Raw genomic sequence first — 17644 nt, 5'->3', positions numbered from 1 at the left:
TGTTGGGGCTTTAGGGAGCCCCAGTTTTGCTGGAGAAACATGCCTATTACAAATAGTATTTGCTATGTGGTATGTTCAGTTCAGTTCAGTCGCTCAGTCATGTCTGACTCTTTGCCACCCCATGGGCTGCATCACGACAGGGCTTGCTCTTCTTCACCAGCACCTGGAGCTTGGGCAAACTCATGTCCATCGAGTTGGTGACTCCATCCAACCATCTCATCCTCTGTCATCCTCTTCTCCTCCTGCCTTCAAGCTTTCCCAGTAACAGGGTCTTTTCTAATGAGTCAGTCCTTCACTTCAGTTGGCCAAAGTATTGGAGGTTCAATTTCAGCATTGAGCCTTCCGATGAATATCCAAGTTTGATTTCCTTTAGGATGACTGGGTGGATCTCCTTGTAGTCCAAGGGACTCTCAAGAGTCTTGTCTACACCACAGTTCAAAACCATCAATTCTTCATCGCTCACCATTCTTTATGGTGCAAATGTCACATCCATACATGACAACTGGAAAAATCATAGCTTTGATTATACTGAACTTTTTCAGCAAATTAATGTCTCTACTTAAAAAAAATTATATACTTTTCTCAGAGCTTTTCTTCAAACAAGCAAGCATCTTATAATTTCATTGCTGCAGTCATCATCGGCAGTGATTCTGGAGCCTCCGAATATAAAGTCTCTCACTGTTTCCATTGTTTCCCCATCTATTTGCCATGAAGTGATGGGACCAAATGACATGACCTTTATTTTCTGAACGTGAAGTTTAAACCAGCTGGTTCACTCTCCTATTTCACTTTTATCAAGAGGCTCTTTAGTTCTTCAATTTCTGCTGTAAGGGTGGTGTCTTCTGCATACCTGAGGCTATTGATATGTTTCCCAGAAATCTTGATTCCAGCTTGTGCTTCATCCAGTTGGACATTTCACGTGATACTCTGCATATAAGTTAAATAGCAAGTTGACAATATACAGACTTTATGTACTCCTTTCCCGATGTGGAACCAGTCTGCTGTTTCATGTTCAGTTCTAACTGTTGCTTCTTGACCTGAATACAGATTTCTCAGAAGGCAAGTATGATGGTCTGGTATTCCCATCTCTGTAAGTTTTCCACAGTTTGTTGTGACCCACAAAGTTAAAGGCCTTTGCATGGTCAATAAAGCAGAAGAAGGTGTTTTTCTAGAATTTTCTCCCTTTTTCTATGAACGAACGAATGTTGACACTTTGATCTCTGCTTCCTCTGCCTTTTCTAAATCCAGCTTGAACATATGGAATTTCACAGTTCATGTACTGTTGAAGATTTGCTTGGAGAAATTACTTTGGTAGTATATGAGGTGATTGCAACTGTGTGGTGGTTGAACATTCTTTGAAATCACCTTTTTGGGGGATTGCAAGGAAAACGACCTTTCCAGTCCTATGGCCACTGCTGAGTTTTCCACATTTCCTGGCATATTGAATGCAGCACTTTAAGAGCATCATCTTTTAGGGTCTGATATATCTCTACTGCAATGCCATCACCTCCACTCTTTGCTCTTAGTGATGCTTCTGAAGACCTATTTGACTTCGCATTTCAGGACTGTCTAGCTCTAGGCGAGTGATCACATCATTGTGGTTATCTGGGTCATTAATCTTTTTTGTGCAGTTCTTCTATGTAAACATTAGTATGTAGACATACTTCTAAGAGACATTACTTTACCAGAAAACGTCTGCATAGTCAAAGCTACGATTTTACCAGAAATCGTGAGTGGATGTGAGAGTTGTACCATAAAAAAAACCTGAGTACCAAAGAACTGATGCTTTTAAACTGTGATGTTGGACAAGACTCTTGAGAGTCCCTTGGACTTCAAGGAGATCCAACCGGTCCATACTAAAGGAAATAAGTCCTGAATATTCATTGGAAGGACCGATGCTGAAGCTGAACCTCCAATACTTTGGACACCTTTTGGGAAGAACTGACTCTTTAGAAAATACCTTGATGAAGGGAAAGATTAAAGACAGAAGGCAAAGGGGAAGACAGAAGATGAAATTGTTGGGTGGTGTAGGGAACAAGGTATAAAGAAGGTTGAGAAGTGCTTGCAAACGAGACTCTCAACCAGGGCTGAACATTCTTGCAAACGAGATGTTCTGCCCAGTGTAGGGAACTAGGTTTAAGGAGGTTGAGAAGTGCTTGCAAACGAGACTCTCAACCAGGGCTGAACATTCTTGCAAACGAGATGTTCAGCTAAGAATCCTGTTTTTTCCCGTGGGAAAAGAACAGTTCTTGCACACAAGGATGTTTCTCTGATTCCTCAAAAGGAACAGACCCTGGGACAAAACGGATTCTAAGTTGATAAAAAAGTTCCCCAAAACAAAGTCTTAGCTGCAGTAAATAAGTCAAGGTAAAGGTTATCTCGCCCTGCACCTGCGCACTGTATAGTCTCTGAATCATAGTGCTTGGCAGCTTGCCCTGTAGGTTGTTGTGCAAGGGATATAAAATAAAGCAGCTGTAAGAAGCAAGTGTTAAAATATAAAGATTTAAACCACTCTGCAGTGTTGGTGTTTCATTCCGTCGCCGGCAGGTGGCATCACTGACCTGATGAAGATGAGTTTGAGCAAGCTCCAGGAGTTGGTGATGAACAGGGAACCCTGGGATGCTGCGCCCATGATATAGCAAAGTAGGACGTGACTGAGAGACTGAACTGAACTGATATACACAGGAAATCAGGGAGCATGCAGAGGTCTTTGGGGTCCAGTCAAGCCTGTGTCCCTGGTGAGAGTGTTGAAAGATTTAGGTGGAAGGGAATGCTTCCCATCCTCTAGTGCAGGTCCTTGAATCCAAGGAAGGAGCACAAGATTTTGAATGTGTTACCAAATATTGTTTTCTTAAAAAACGAAAAACCTATTTTCTGCAGGAGTGAGAACTTTGACTGAGTCTGTTCTCTAGATTTTACTGAGGGATGTGGAAGGGATCTGGAGTGGGCTGAGTCTGCAAAAATTATGTGACCAGCTGCTGGAGGGCCAGGCTTATGACTGACATTCTGCACTAGATGGAAAACAAATCCAGAGAAAAAGTGTCCCTTCTGGAGTGTACATGCCAATGTATCCCATTGTTTCAGCAGATCATTCAATGGTGTTTTGGACCAAGCAAGAAATGTATGAAGGGTGGTTTCTTTTGTCAATTCCTGTGGGTAGTTAGATGACTAAATGTTTTGTTACTTCATTGCATGGTTGAAATTATGCTTGCGAAAGAAAGTTAGATGAGGTCCACACATATTTTGACATTAATCAACAAGCATAGGAAGGTTACTAAGGCAACTATACATAATTTAAACATGAGAGGCCAAATGGGAAAAGATTCATTTAACAGGCTGAGATTGGGCTGTACAGGTTGCCATAGTTGTTGCTATGACAAATAGCCATAACATCTACTTGTTGCTATGCTGGAGATGTGGGAAACTGACAAGAGAGCAAGAGCCTTTATGACTCTCCTTACAGTGTGATTTCAGGGGAGAAGTAGTTGACAAGGAAAGGCTGACTGGTAAGGCCGAGGAAGGGAGTAATCTGATCAGTAATCATTAGTTCTTGTGGGAGCCCAGAAAACAGAAGCACTGGCTCAGTCAGAGTTCTGGGTCAGGGTTCAGAAATAGATGTCACTTGGCTGAAATCAATATTTAGTCTTGGGGATGGCAGCCATAACCTCGAAAAAGAATATTTCCTTCTCCGAGGTGGCAGAATAATTCATATTTGTTCCAGACTTAGTACCCCAGAAAGCCCTCTCAGGGCCACTTGTTCTTAGCAGGCACACATGCAATCTAGAAGGTGGAATTATCATCATGGTGCATGAAAAAACTGAGGTTAAGAGACTTGATCAAGCTCACACAGTGAGGCATGTGAAAAGCCAAGCACAAACCCAGGGTAACAGTCCTCAAATTGTGTGTTTTTGCTCCACACCCACTGGGAGTGGTGGGTGGTGATCTGGAAGCAATGCTTAGGCAGAAGCAAACAATATTCACATTTAAATTGAAGAAAGTAAGGAAAATCACTAAAACATTCAGCTATGACCTAAATCATATCCCTTATGATTATATAGTGGAGATGAAAAATAGATTCAAAGGATTAGGTCTGTTAGCCTGAAGAACTATGGATGGAGGTTCATGCTGGAGTCCAGCCGCGGTGGATCCAGGGTGATTTGAAGGTGGGGATGGAGTCGGCATCCTGGAAAAAACTTATTTAATTACAGATATAGAGGGAGATTAGAAACAGATAGTGTACTAGGAGAATTAGTGGAGAAAAGAGGCTGAATAACTGGTTTACATGGAATACCAATCACCACCTACGTAGGCCACAGGCATCTTTCCATTCTCCCAAAGGAGAGGAGGCACTGAGGCCTCCCCGGTCCGATCTCAGAAGCCCGGGCAGAATTAGCAGGCTTGGTGAGTACCCAAATTTCAGATGGGAATTCAGCCAGGAAAACGGGGAGCAAGAAAGAGACGACACGGGGGAATCAGTCTTTCCAGAAACTGATCCAATTTCTTTATTTTTCAGGTTTGATTATATACCTTTTTGTTATACATAGGGATGAATACAGAGTCACGCGGGGGTCAGCAGACCTGACCCTTGTCACAATCAGGTGCTTCATATAAAATTATACAAAGGTCTTATGAGTTTCATCATCTTCTAGCCATGAGGTCTCCTGACATTTTATGGCCCTCTCTGATACCGGTCAGTTAACCAGAAAATTTATTTTTCCAGGGGTGATTTTTTCTTGAATCAGGCGCCACCCTCCAAATAAAGTTGCATTCCTATAGGGTGAGGGTGTAGTGAGTTACAATCAAGAAAGGAATTTACTTAACCTAAGGTTTAACATGATTAATCTTAAAGGTTAATACTTATCTCTTCTATATGCTAGTTATATTCATTGTAAGGGCAGGAATATGGAGATTTAGCAGCAAATATTGGCTCAACAAATGTAAACCCTTCACCAATGTTCCCCTTAAGATCTATTTTGTCTTAAGATAGTGATAAAGTTACATAGCATAGTGATTTATAGTGATTTATAACAAAGTACAGTGATCTATAACAAAAGAGAAGATTCATTAACTCAAAAGTCTAGTATTGCTAACATCAAAAACTACTATATTTCCTTTTCTATATTCCAAATACATTGATTAATATATTCCCAGGTGCCTAAGGATATGGAGGCCTGATGGCAATCATTGACTCATCAATGAAAAAAGCCCTATGCTAATACTCCAAACTCTCTGTGCTGTTTATGGTTGAGAGGTTGTCACACACACACGAGCTAGTCTGTCAGCAGAGAGGTTTGACCTGAGACATCCTTGTCACACTCAGGGCAAGGAATTAGCAGTAATTATTGGCACAACAAATGAAAAAACCCTTCACCAATATAATTCCTAATCAACCCACTAATACTATACTAATGATCTTCTAACTTCTCAAAAAGAGTCTGTGCTTAGAAAGTTTTAAAACATCCCGTGCCTCTCACAGTTGGGAGGCTGTAAACAATCACATGCAGCCAGACGAGCCTGATCAGGCAGGCCAGAGAACCTTCAGAGTTCGTAAGTTGAAACACTCTGGTCACGCCCAGGAATTTTTATTAACTTGAAGCTGCAAGTTAACTCCTTCTCCGAGAGAAATAGTTATGGGGGAGAGCTCCCCATAAAGTACTCTGATTTGGGAGTCGATGCTCGGGAACAGGGGGTTTCCTGAGGCTTGATCATGCCTTTGTGTATGCCAAGCTTCCTTCCTCATGACCTTTGACATGGGCGGAGTTCCTCACGCTGGCTCCCAACAGGTTCATAACATTGTATGGGAGGTGGTCATCAAAACCATCCTCAAGAAAAACAAGTGTGAGAAGGCAAAGTTGTTGCCTGAGGAGGCCTTAAAAATAGCTGAGAAAATAAGAGAAGTGAAAGGCAAAGGAGAAAGGGAAAGATATATCCAATGAAATGCAGACTTCCAGAGAAGAGCAAGGAGAGATATGAAAGTCTTCATAAGTGAATAGTGCAAGATTTAGAGGAAAACAAAAAGAATTGTAAAGATTATAGATCTCTTCAAGAAAAGTGGAGATACCAGAGGAACACTTCGTGCAAAGATTGGCACAATAAAGGACATAAATTTAAAGACATAACAGAAGCAGATGAGATTAAGAAGAGGTGGTACGAATGCACAGAGTTATACAAAAATGGTCATAATGACCAGGATAGGGATGATGCTGGGGCCACTCACATAAAGACAGATATTCTGGAGTATGAAGTCAAGTGGGCTTTAGGAAGCATCACTACAAGAGAAGCTAGGGAAGGTGATGAAATTCCAGCTGAGCTGTTTAAAAATCCTAAAGAATGAGGTTGTTAAAGTGCTGAATTCAATATGTCTGCAAATTTGGAAAACTCATCAGTGGCCACAGTGCTGGAAAAGGTCAGTTTTCATTCCAATGCAAAAGAAAGGCAATTCCAAAGAATGTTCAACCTATCTATCAGTCATTGTGCTCATCTCACTTGCTAGCAAGGTAATGCTCAAATTTGTTCAAGCTAAGTTTTAACAGTACATGAAGTGAGAACATACAGATATATAATCTGGTTTGCGGAACCAGAGATCAAATTGCGAACATCCATTGGATCATAGAGAAAACAAGGGAATCCCAGAAAAACATTTCCATCTGTTTCACTGACTATGCTGAAGGCTTTCACTGTGTGGACCACAACAAATTGTGGGAAAATCTTAAGGAAATGGGAGTAGCAGATCACCTTACCCTTCTCCTAACAAGTCTCTTTGTAGGTCAAAAAGCAGCAGATAGAATCAGACATGGAACAACTGAAAGATTTAAAATTGGGAAAGGAGCATGACAAGGTATACATTGTCACTCTGGTTATGTAATTCATATGTAGCATACATCATTCAATATGCTGGTCTGGATAAATCCCAAGCTGGACTCAAGATTGCTCGGAGAAGTATCAACATCCACAGATATGAAGATAACACTACCCTAATAATAGAAAGCAAAGAACTAAAGAACCTCTCTATGAGGAGAGGAGATGAAAAAACTAGCTTAAACTCAACATTCAAAAAACTATTCACAAAAAGATACTCAACATTCATGGCATCCAGTCCCACCACTTCATGGCATATAGATGAGAGAAAAGTGGGAACAGTGGTAGATTTTATTTCCTTGGGCTCCAAAATCACCATGGACCTTTACTGTAGCCACAAAATTAAGACACTTGCTCTTTGGAAGGAAGAAAGGCTATGAAAAACCTGCACAGTATATTAAAAAGCAAAGACTCACTTTTCTACAGAGGTCTGTAGTGTCAAAGCTATGGTTTTTCAAGTAATCAGGTACAGGACCATAAGAAATGGTGAATGCCAAAGAATTGAGCTTTGAACTGTGGTGCTTGAGAAGATTCTTGAGAGTTCCTTATACAACAAGGAGATCAAACCAGTCAATCTGAAAAGAAATCAACCTCTCATCCCTGCTGTCTCAGCTGAGGCATCTATTGAGGGCTTCCAGGTGGAAAGAATGGATTATCCCACTGCAAAAGTGCTAATCATGGCAGCTCCAAGCAAACAGTTCATAGCCCCACCCATGGAGAAGCTCAGAAAGGGTGAATGCTCTGTGTACCCTGGGTCTCCAGATACATGCTTTGCATTCTCCCCAGCAGCACTGAAGTCCAAGGAAGGGGTATTCTGGGCCCTGGAGGAGAAGGATGGCTCATGGATCCACTGGGGCCATCACTTACCAAGTAGGATTGGAAAGGAAAGAGGAGGCATGAGATGGCAGAGACCTGGTGACTGGGTGTGGGACCCAAGGGAACCAGCTCTCTATAAAGTACTTCACCCAAACTGCCCTGGAGGAGAAGCCAAGTGATAAGCTCATCTCAGATGGGATGAAGAGAGTCTATTTCATTACCCCTCATATTTCCTCTGAATGAGGAAGTGGTAGAGTTGGTGGGTCATCACAAACTCTTAAATGGCCTAGGTTATCCCCCAGTCACTTTGGGGCTGCCTCTCCCTAGCTTCAGTCATGTAGTTCTGGAGGAAATTGACAATCATGTGTGCTGCTCGGTGAATCAAAGAGTGAAGATGGAGATTCACGAGGGCAGCAGAGTCTCATAGTGGTGGGAGAGAGGGGCTCCTCTGGGAGAGCGTGTCTCCCAGCACTGCTCCTACAACCAGCTCAGGCCCTGAGACCCTGGCCAGGAAACACATGACTAGCCCACAGAAACTCAAAGACAGGTCAGCTTTTCTCTGAAGGTATCACAGAGAAACCTATCAATTATGCCTCTTGTCCACAGGTCACTCCTGGATCCCACCTTCCTGACTCTCTGTTATAGCCCCTGCCTTACTGTGTGCCCATGAACATGGGGGTGTCTTTTTTATTAGCTACTTTCACATCTTAAGACTTCAGCAAATCTCTACACTTCTCGGTTGTTGCTCCCTTAGGAGACCGCTTCTCCCCATTTGCTCAGGACTTTCCCTGTTTTTAAACTGACATTTACCTGTACTGAGAACTTCCTTGGTCCCAGGTAGCCCCAGACTGTTGGTCATCTTATACCTCTGTTCAGGCTGGAGTAATTCTCCCTAACCCTCTGTTCACCACAGTGTAGTGTCTTCTAACCATGCTCCACACCTCACAGGGCAGTGGGTGCAATCCTTTCCCAGTTGCACAGACCTCTCTGGACCCTTTGAGGACCCTGGTCAGAGCCCTGGTCAGAAGGCCTGGGATTATGAAACCATTGGTTGTTTGCATATCTATCTGCTTGTATGTTTGTTTATATATGTATTTGTATGTGTGTTTGTATGTGTCTCTGACTGCTTCCGTGTCTCTGACTAGCTATGCATATTTACTTTTGTGTGTCTGCTTGTGTGTTTCCATGTGTCTGTGTGTCTGTCTGTGTCGTTGTGGGTGATGCATGTGTCTGTGTGACTGTGTGTCTAAGAGTGTATTTGTGTGTGTCTGCCTGTGTCCATGTACAGCAGCAGGAGCATCACTCGGGCTGACCCTCAGAGGGAGAGGCTTACCAGTCCATGTGTACACTCCAGTTGCCCGTGTGGATCAATGGTACCCCTGAGCTGAGCACTCCCTGGCAGTAGGATTTATCCACCCCACCAAACATCACCACACTGCCTTTCACCCTGCGTGTGTAGAGAGAAGAGAGGAGGGGATCCTTGGAAGACAGTAACAACAGCACTGTCTGTTAGCTGTGCTGGTCCACCCATTAAGGCCCTAATAAGGTCCCCATGTACAGATGCAGAAATAGAGGCTAGGAGCGATTGAGATCCAGACTGAGGTCGGTTCCTGGCTAATGAGTGGCACAGAGGAGGTTAGAAGCTGAGTCACCTGGCTGGGCTCCACCCACTATAGCTACTGAAGATGCCCTACCTCCTGCAGCCTGAGTACTCAGACACACTCAGAGGACACAGTGCTGAAGCATAATGGGTTTCTCCTGTCCAGCTTGTCATTTTTCAGGAAACTCAAAGTCTAGGAGTTCTAAGGGTGTGGGTTCAGGTCACTGAGAGTTAGCACCACTGGCCTGTGATCTCTACTGTTCAAAGCGCCCCAAACTCAGAAGGGACCCGACTTCTGCTCTCCCTGTCTTGAAATGCCTCATATTTCTTGAACAAGGGGTCCCACATGTTTGTTTTGTGTCCCACACTTTCATTTTTCCCTGGCTCCTGCAAATTGGGTAGCTGTTCCTGAGCTCCCAGTGGAATGCTAATGAGGATGGAAAGATATCCACCATCCTTCTCCTTCCTTCCTTATCAAATTGATAAGCAAATCATATTGCTATTGCCTCCAACTTGTTTCCTGTTGCCTTCCATTAGTCTTCCTCCTCATTCACCCCCACTAGACCAAGTTACTGGTTTTGAGCCCAGGAGCAGGGCTGTGTTCCAATAAAAAAGTTATTTATAAAAGCCAGTGGTGAAGTCAGGTACAGCCCAGGGCTATATTTATCCTGGGTTATGTTATCTCTCAGGAATCTTCTTTATCAAGTGTTCTATAATTTCGTGCAACTGAAAGCATCTTAAGGCTAATTTGGAAAAAGGGATTGTCCATCTCAGACTTACTTGCTCAAGTAGAAGGCAAAAGCAGGCTCAGAAATGGCACCTTGATTCTCCAGCTTGTCAAAGATGGGGATGGCTCCAGAGAAGGATTCGTTGGAGTAGTTTAAGCCCAAGATGCCATCATAAGCTCTGCCCTCAAACCCGTATTCCACCATGCTTAGCCCAAACGGCTGGTCAGTACATATAAGGTCCCCAATCTGTGACAGAGAAGAGTGTTCCCACTTACGGATATGTGAAGTGGGGTTAGGACTGGGCTGGGGTGCATTGCCATTTTATCCTCAGAGAAGAATTGAGGCTGGGCTGTGTCTTTGGTGGGCCTCAGACAGTTAGACCAAGCTGGGAGGGGAATTTGATTTCCATTTGTTAGAGGCTATGAATTTTAAAACATCAGCCCTCTGAAAAACACCACCTGAGTGAGTCAAATTGGCCTGTGTCTTCTGTACAGGTGGGGCAACCGAGTCAGGTCAGGACCCATTGGTGCCCCTTTGTGGACAAAATGAGTCGAGAGCAAGGTAGCCTTCTCTGGCATCACTATGACCTAATGACAGGAATCTACTGAATTCTCTGTAAGGTACTGTGGATTCTACATCTGTCCAGGAAGACAGAAGCCAAAAACACAGTCTTGCTTGCAGGGATTTATGAAACTACTGCCTGGGAAATTCACATTTGGGGATATGTGTATATTTGTGTGAGTGTGTATGAGAGAGAAAGAGAGAGAGGGGAACTACTCAAGTACTTTGGAGAAACAGGCCATACATTTTATTAGACTCTCAGAAGCACCCTAGAGTGAGAACTCATATATCAGGCCCCTTGACATCTCTGGCCTCCAGTGTCCCACTATGGATACCTGAAGCCCTTGACTGCCCCCAGAGTCCCCAGATCAGTTTTATTCTGTCCCTAAACACCCTACGGTAACTGCCGTCCTGAAAACCCAATCCAGCTCCACCTTTTACCACATGTGTGACCTCAGCAAGGCCCTTGCTGTCTGCACCTCAGTTTCCTCATATGTCTCATGAGCTAATCAGACCACCTGCTGTGTGGGGTTGTTGCAGGATTAAACCAATTATTACCTGAAAGTGCCTGGAACAGTCTATGAATATAAAAGTGGATGCTTTTTCCCCCTCTTCTCGCTCCCAGGAAAATGAGCCTTGAACTGCTCATGGGCAAAGGAGCTGCAAGTCCACACCTCAAGCCACTCCCTGGGTTAGCTAATTCATTTGCTCCTGTGTCACCATGGGCACTGCCTTCCCAGGGACAGAATCCTGTGGGAAAGATGGCCAATATCTATGGGAATTAGGCCTGGAAGGGTCCTGACAGATGGCCCTGCATCTGTTTTGCAAGCAGGGGTCACTCCATAGCCAGTCCTGATTCAACTTCTGTTTAAAAGTTACCTGAATGGTGTCATACGCAAGAAATACCTTCATGCTCCCAGATCCATAGGCGATGCTGAAGGTCTTTTGGGTAGGTCGGAAGACGGAAGACTTGTAATGTCTGAACCTAACTTGTGTAGCTACAGACAAAAGAGATGAGTGTCATCAGGTGCCAAGGGTGGAAACAGGGTGGCAGGGCAAGTGAAGGATGGTCTGGGTATGGGGTCTGTACACACAACAGGCTGGACTGGGGCAAAAGGGGGAGGTCACCCACAAGTCAGATGAACCCATATCAAAGATAACCTGGAACTCCTGAGGGAGTGTTCCAATGGTGACTTTACCCATATAGAGCTTAACACAGAGAAGGAGGGAGTGGGTTAGTGCAGAACTGGCTACCTTCTGTTCCCACACTGCTGCCTCCCATTGGGTGTCACATATCTCTTGAGATCACTTTCTAACCACCGCGCAGCTCACAGTCTTTGGTCAGACAGGTGCTTGCATTTGATATTTTTTCCCTGTGCTACATTGTATGCAGGATATTGATTGTATGACCGGGCGTTGGAGTGGTACAACCTGCATTTGAAATGCAGAGGCATAAACACTGGAACTCCAGCCCCTTTGGACACCCAGGGAAGTCCTGGTGGATTCATTTGAGAAACACTGTAGCCTCTTCAAACCAAGCTTTAGCATCCCCTTTTCCAGGAGGTCTTTCTTGAACAACCCGAGCCACTCCCTCTAAACTCAGACCACATCCAATCAACACCACACAAGTGACCCTTTCATTTGACATGTATTTACTCTTTGCCTATCTCTCAGGCTGGCATGGGCATTCTTGAAGACAAAATAAGCCCTTTTTCTAATCTAAAATCAGTAAGTGCTGTGCTAGATTCTGATGGCCTTCCACAGAATACAGGTTCAGTAACTTTTTACAACTGTGGTTCTTGCTTCTGTGGAAACTGAATTCATCTGCCTGGTTATTCACAATTGCTTTGCAGTTGGTTCTACCTTCTGATCAGAGATGGTTCACTCTTCATCTGTAACTAGATGACTCCCTTAGTTCAGAAGGAATTGCTGCTGCTGCTGCTGCTGCTGCTGCTAAGTCAATTCAGTCATGTCCCATTCTGTGCAATCCCATCAACAGCAGCCAACCAGGCTCCACTGTCCCTGAGATTCTCCAGGCAAGAATACTGGAGTGGGTTGCAATTTCCTTCTCCAATTCAGGAAAGTGAAAAGTGAAATTGAAGTAGCGCAGTTGTGTCCGACTCTTAGTGATCCCATGGACTGCAGCCTACCAGGCCTCTCCAACCTTGGGTTTTTCCAGGCAAGAGGACTGAAGTGGGTTGCCATTGCCTTCTGCTCAGAAGGAACAATCTCCCTCAAACTAGTGACACATCTTTGACACAGAAGTGGATGTTCACCTGCCACCTGATAATTTCTGGGCCCAGTCACCAAGACAAGAATTGAGGATGATAGTGCCTTCTCCTCTGCGTGGGGCCCCTTTGGCCCAGTGTTTCTGCCTCCTGCAGGGGCACCAGCCTCAACATCCCACGTGGCATCTCCGGATGAGCCCCAGTGCTATGCTAGAGCACCAGAGGGCGCTGTGGAGCACCATCCTCCAAAAACACTCACATCCATGATGTTCCTCAGGGGGTGAATAGTTATACCTGAGCCACGAGAAGAAAACTGAGACAGTCTGTAAGCATGTTCCTTGAGGAAATCGTTCAGCACTTTTTTTTCACTGAAGGTATTTATCTTTGTTTTCCTTAGAAGTATTCTTTCAACAAACATTTGAAAAAGAAAACAAAGAAGATGCTACATTTAACTGTCAGTGTTAAGGTATAACTGTCATTGTAATGGCACTGTGTGTTTTCTAATCATTTTTATGTCACCTTAATATAAGAATTTTATGCATATTCCATGGAAAAGACGTAGGTTTGAATAAAGCTTTTGTTCTGTAATTTTGGGTAAGCCATACGATCATGTGGGGCTTCAGTTTCCTCTTCGGAAAAATGATGGAATGTAATGATTCAAACCCTCCAAATAGAATATCTTGGGGTTAAGTGAAGTGATGGATAGAATATATCAGATAAATAAGAAGTCTCAAAAATGACAGTCATTAGCTTTGCTGTTGCCATCCCACTGTATCCTTTTCATAGAAGCTCAGGGAAGGAGGTAGAAGGGGGATTCCTATCCTCTTTTATAAGGGAGGAATTTGAAATGCAAGGGGTTTGTGAATTGGCTGTGGTCACACTGCTCGTCAGATATAAAACAGTGAATAAGTAGCTCTCCCCATCTTTCTCCAAGTTGAAAGAGAAGAGAGAGTTGAAAGAAGAATCCAGGTGATACGGAACAAGTTCAGGAAATGTAGAAAATTAAAAGAAAAGTTAAAAGAATACACCACAGAGAGAAATCCACTCACAGAGACTTCCAAAGGGATAGAGAGATAAATGATAGTGATACAGAGATGCAGACATAGACATATACACATGAAATAGAGAGGGAACAAAGAGGACATGTTAAATAAAAGATAGAAAAGTGCTATTCCACAGGACCACATCTACATCTGCATTGACTGTGCTCTAAACAATTGCAAATATTTCCAATTTCAATAGGTCATGACATGACTGGACCCCAGAGTTGTGCAACTATGCAAAGAACCTTGGGTCCCACAGTTCCTATAGCAAGGTACTTATCAATATTTAAGGGCTCAACTTTAAGATTGCCAGGGAAATATTCCATTCCATCCTAAAACTGATGAGTAGAAGAAAAATCAGATGAAAAAAAAAATCACAGAAAGAAAGATGATGTGGCTTACAGTCTCCACAATTAAACGACTATGCACTCAGAGAAGGCCACCTGCCCAAGAAGCCCAAGCCACTTCATGTTTCTTTCCTGGCTCCATGGACTTGGGGAAGTTCAGGTTCTTAGCATGTAGTGGTGACTGGGTGGCCCTAGTTATATATGCTCTGGCATGCACTAGTTTAGCCCTTTAGGCCAATAATAGGTCTGAAAAAAACACAAAGGTCTCGATAAAATCTTTATCTTCATCAGTGTTCTTGGCGAGTGGACTTTGAAGCTTCTCAGAATACAGAGAATTGAACTATAACCTCTTCCTTGAAGTTTGACTGGAAAATCAAACTGATCTGCATGGACATTTAAGAAGATGGAGACCCTTGCCTACTTGGAGGGAAACAAACAAACAAACAAACAAACAAACAAACTACTGCTAAGTACATCTTAAAAATGGATACTAAGAGCCATGCTCAACATTCGTCGTTTCATGTCATCTTCCTAGCCACTTCATGAGATATGCATTGATGTCTTCACTGGATAGGAGATAATATAAAGATAAGTTGTCAAATGGTGAAGTGAAGACTTCAGGGAGAGCCCAGGGACATACAACTGGCTTTAGGTAGTGGGTCTAATGGCAGACATCAGTGGCACCTATGATGCCAGGCTGCATCAAAGATTTAGGGCAGAACAGTACTTCAATTGCCTGGTTTCAGTGTTGGAAGAAATGTCATATGCATCCACAATATATTTTATATCATCCAACAAACGTAGAAGGAAGAACTGTGTGCTAGTTTCTGGGTTAAAGTCTTCAAAGTCAAAGTTGATGAAAACAAAAGTAGTCTTTATCTTAAGAGAGCTAGCAGTTTAGTTCTCACAAAGTCATGGCCCCAGGAGGCAGGAGTTATGACACTAGGACGAGGTGGCCATGTTGAACCATGGGCCACACTGGCCTTACCACTGGAGCAGCCTTTCTTCCACTTCACCCATGCTGGAAAGCAGGCCAGTTGGCCATGGTTTCAAGAGAATCAGAAGTTTGGATATTTATGTACAATCTACTGATTTTAACGTTAGCAACTTTTTTTTTTTTCCCAAAAAAAACATGGGAATGAAATCTCCACAGTGATGTACTGGAATCAGCCTTCAGTCTCTGCAGGATTTTATTTCTTGCCTAGAGTTGGGAGTGCAGTGGGGACAGAGAGGAATTTAAGTCATGTTGGTTGATTTAAAAAGAGAATGAATGCATACTGAACATGTGTGTTTCCTTTCTGTTTATAAAGAAAGGTCATCAGGGACATACAAACCAACAAATTTAACTGCTGAAGAGAAATGGATATATTTCTGATATAATTTCCCCATAGGGTCTATGTCATGAAAAATTTTGTCTGCCAAACTAAACATACAAAAATAATCAAAGACAAAACTACCGTGGCAGCCAAAGTAAATACAATCATGTTTAATGACTCATCCAGGACTCCCAGGGCCTATTCCTGCTTGAGATATATCCATACCTGTCCCTTGAATACAACAGGAGCCTCTCCTGTTGCCAGGTGTGTTTATATGGGGCACTGTGACTTAATCCTCATTTTTGCATGTTGTTTAAATTCAGTTATGGTAGTTAAATTGCAACAGGGGGAACATGACGTCACTGACAAGTGACACACATATATGCCCTTTAAGCTATAGTGTTGGAAAAGACTCTTGAGAGTCCCATTGACTGAGATGAGATCAAACCAGTCCATTCTAAATAAAATCAGTCCTGAATATTCACTGGAAGGATTGATGCTGAAGCTGAAGCTCCAATTATTTGCCCACATGATGGGAAGAACTGACTCATTGGAAAAAAGCCTGATGTTAGGAAAGATGGAAGGCAGGAAGAGAAGGGGAAGACAGGATGAGATGTTTGGATGGCATCACCGAGTCGATGGACATGAGCTTGAGTAAACTCCGGGAGTTGGTGATGGATAGGGAAGCCAGGCATGCTGCAGTCCATGGTGTTGCAAAGACATGGACACAACTGAAAGGACCGAACTGGACTGAACAAATTGAGAACAAAGAGACTGATAAATCTAATTGCATCAAGTTGGTGACTAGCTGCCCATAACAACACATTATGTTTAAAGTGGCTTTAAAATTCAGAATTATGACTAAATTCAGAGTGGAATATCTTCTAAGGAAAAATAAAAATACTGCCCATCAAAAAAAAAAACACAAAACAAAACAAAGAAAATCAGAAGAAATACAGGAAATAAATCTGAAACTATATTCAACAATTTATTGTTCCTCATATTGCTTCTGTTATTGTGACAGAATCATATATATGTTAACAGGTAAAAGCAAGACAAGAATTACAACTAATGTTCTGAAGTAAGCCTTTCAGTGGCTAGGAAAAGAGGTTCACTCATAACATAAAGAACTTTAATTAAAACCCTGCTGTCTTAAATCTTGAACTGAAAGCATAAGTTTGTACCAAGTAATTATATTCCTTTTTATTTTATTTTTTAAGGAAAATGTGTTCTTCCTACTCTGACCAATGTAACACCTACAAGCAATGACAACTTGATACCAGTGACTATTCTGAGGTCTAACATGTAGCTTCTAAATAAACATTTTCCATGAGATGATGCATGGATTCTTAAAGAGATGGCTGATTTCAGGACTGGATAAAGAAATGCACAAAATAATCTTGGGAACCGTGAAGGACCACAAAGATAAAGGACTTCAAAGACCAGTAGGGACTGGACAGAAAGTTGAAGAATCCAAATGAAAAGGCCAAACATCTACCATTTTCTTGGGCAGAATGATGTTTCTGCTTCTCAACACATTGTTTATGTTTCTTAAAGCATTGCTGCCAAGAAGCAAACACCTTCTGATTCCATGGCTGCAGTCACTATCCACAGTGGTTTTAGAGGCTAAGATGAAGAAATCTCTCACTGCTTCGACCTTTTCTCCTTCTGTTTGCCATGAAGGATGGGGCTGGATCCCATGATCTTAGTTTTTTAATATTTAATTTTAAGCTGGCCAAATGTGTTCAAATGTTAACAGGCAACATCTAATTTTTCACTGTGATAGATTTCTAGGGCACCAACTCACCATTCTGAGCACTGAGAAAGAAAATAACCATCAATATTTAAGCCATTTTTGTTTCTATTAAGCATAAGTTATGTAACTACAAACAGTTCCGGGAAAACAAGCTATATTGTCCCTTCTGGGGCTGATGAGAGAGTGTTGGAGAGCAGCTATAATACAGATGAAGCCTCACTCACTGGCCTGCAGATCAGCTCCTTCTGTGAAGGTCTGGTTCCTACGAGACCAAGGACTGGTACTTGTCCTGACCCACTGTGCAGGTATTGTGGATTCCTGCTCTAAACCTAATAGTGGGACATTCTGCAAGACAAACCACCCTGCTTCTTCCCAGTTTCTGAACAAGTGA

General features: G+C 42.8%; 1 pseudogene; it reads right to left on the bottom strand.

The window, feature by feature from the left end:
- LOC138083444 (pregnancy-associated glycoprotein 1-like) overlaps positions 1 to 14304 on the bottom strand; it is a 42597-nt pseudogene extending 28293 nt beyond the window's left edge.
- Positions 14305 to 17644: the final 3340 nt, after the last annotated feature.

The sequence above is a fragment of the Capricornis sumatraensis genome, chromosome 8 (genome assembly GCF_032405125.1).
Source record: "Capricornis sumatraensis isolate serow.1 chromosome 8, serow.2, whole genome shotgun sequence".
In the NCBI taxonomy this organism is placed as follows: domain Eukaryota; kingdom Metazoa; phylum Chordata; class Mammalia; order Artiodactyla; family Bovidae; genus Capricornis; species Capricornis sumatraensis.
Note: the sequence above shows the minus strand (reverse complement) of the source record. Positions and strands in the feature narration are given on the sequence as shown.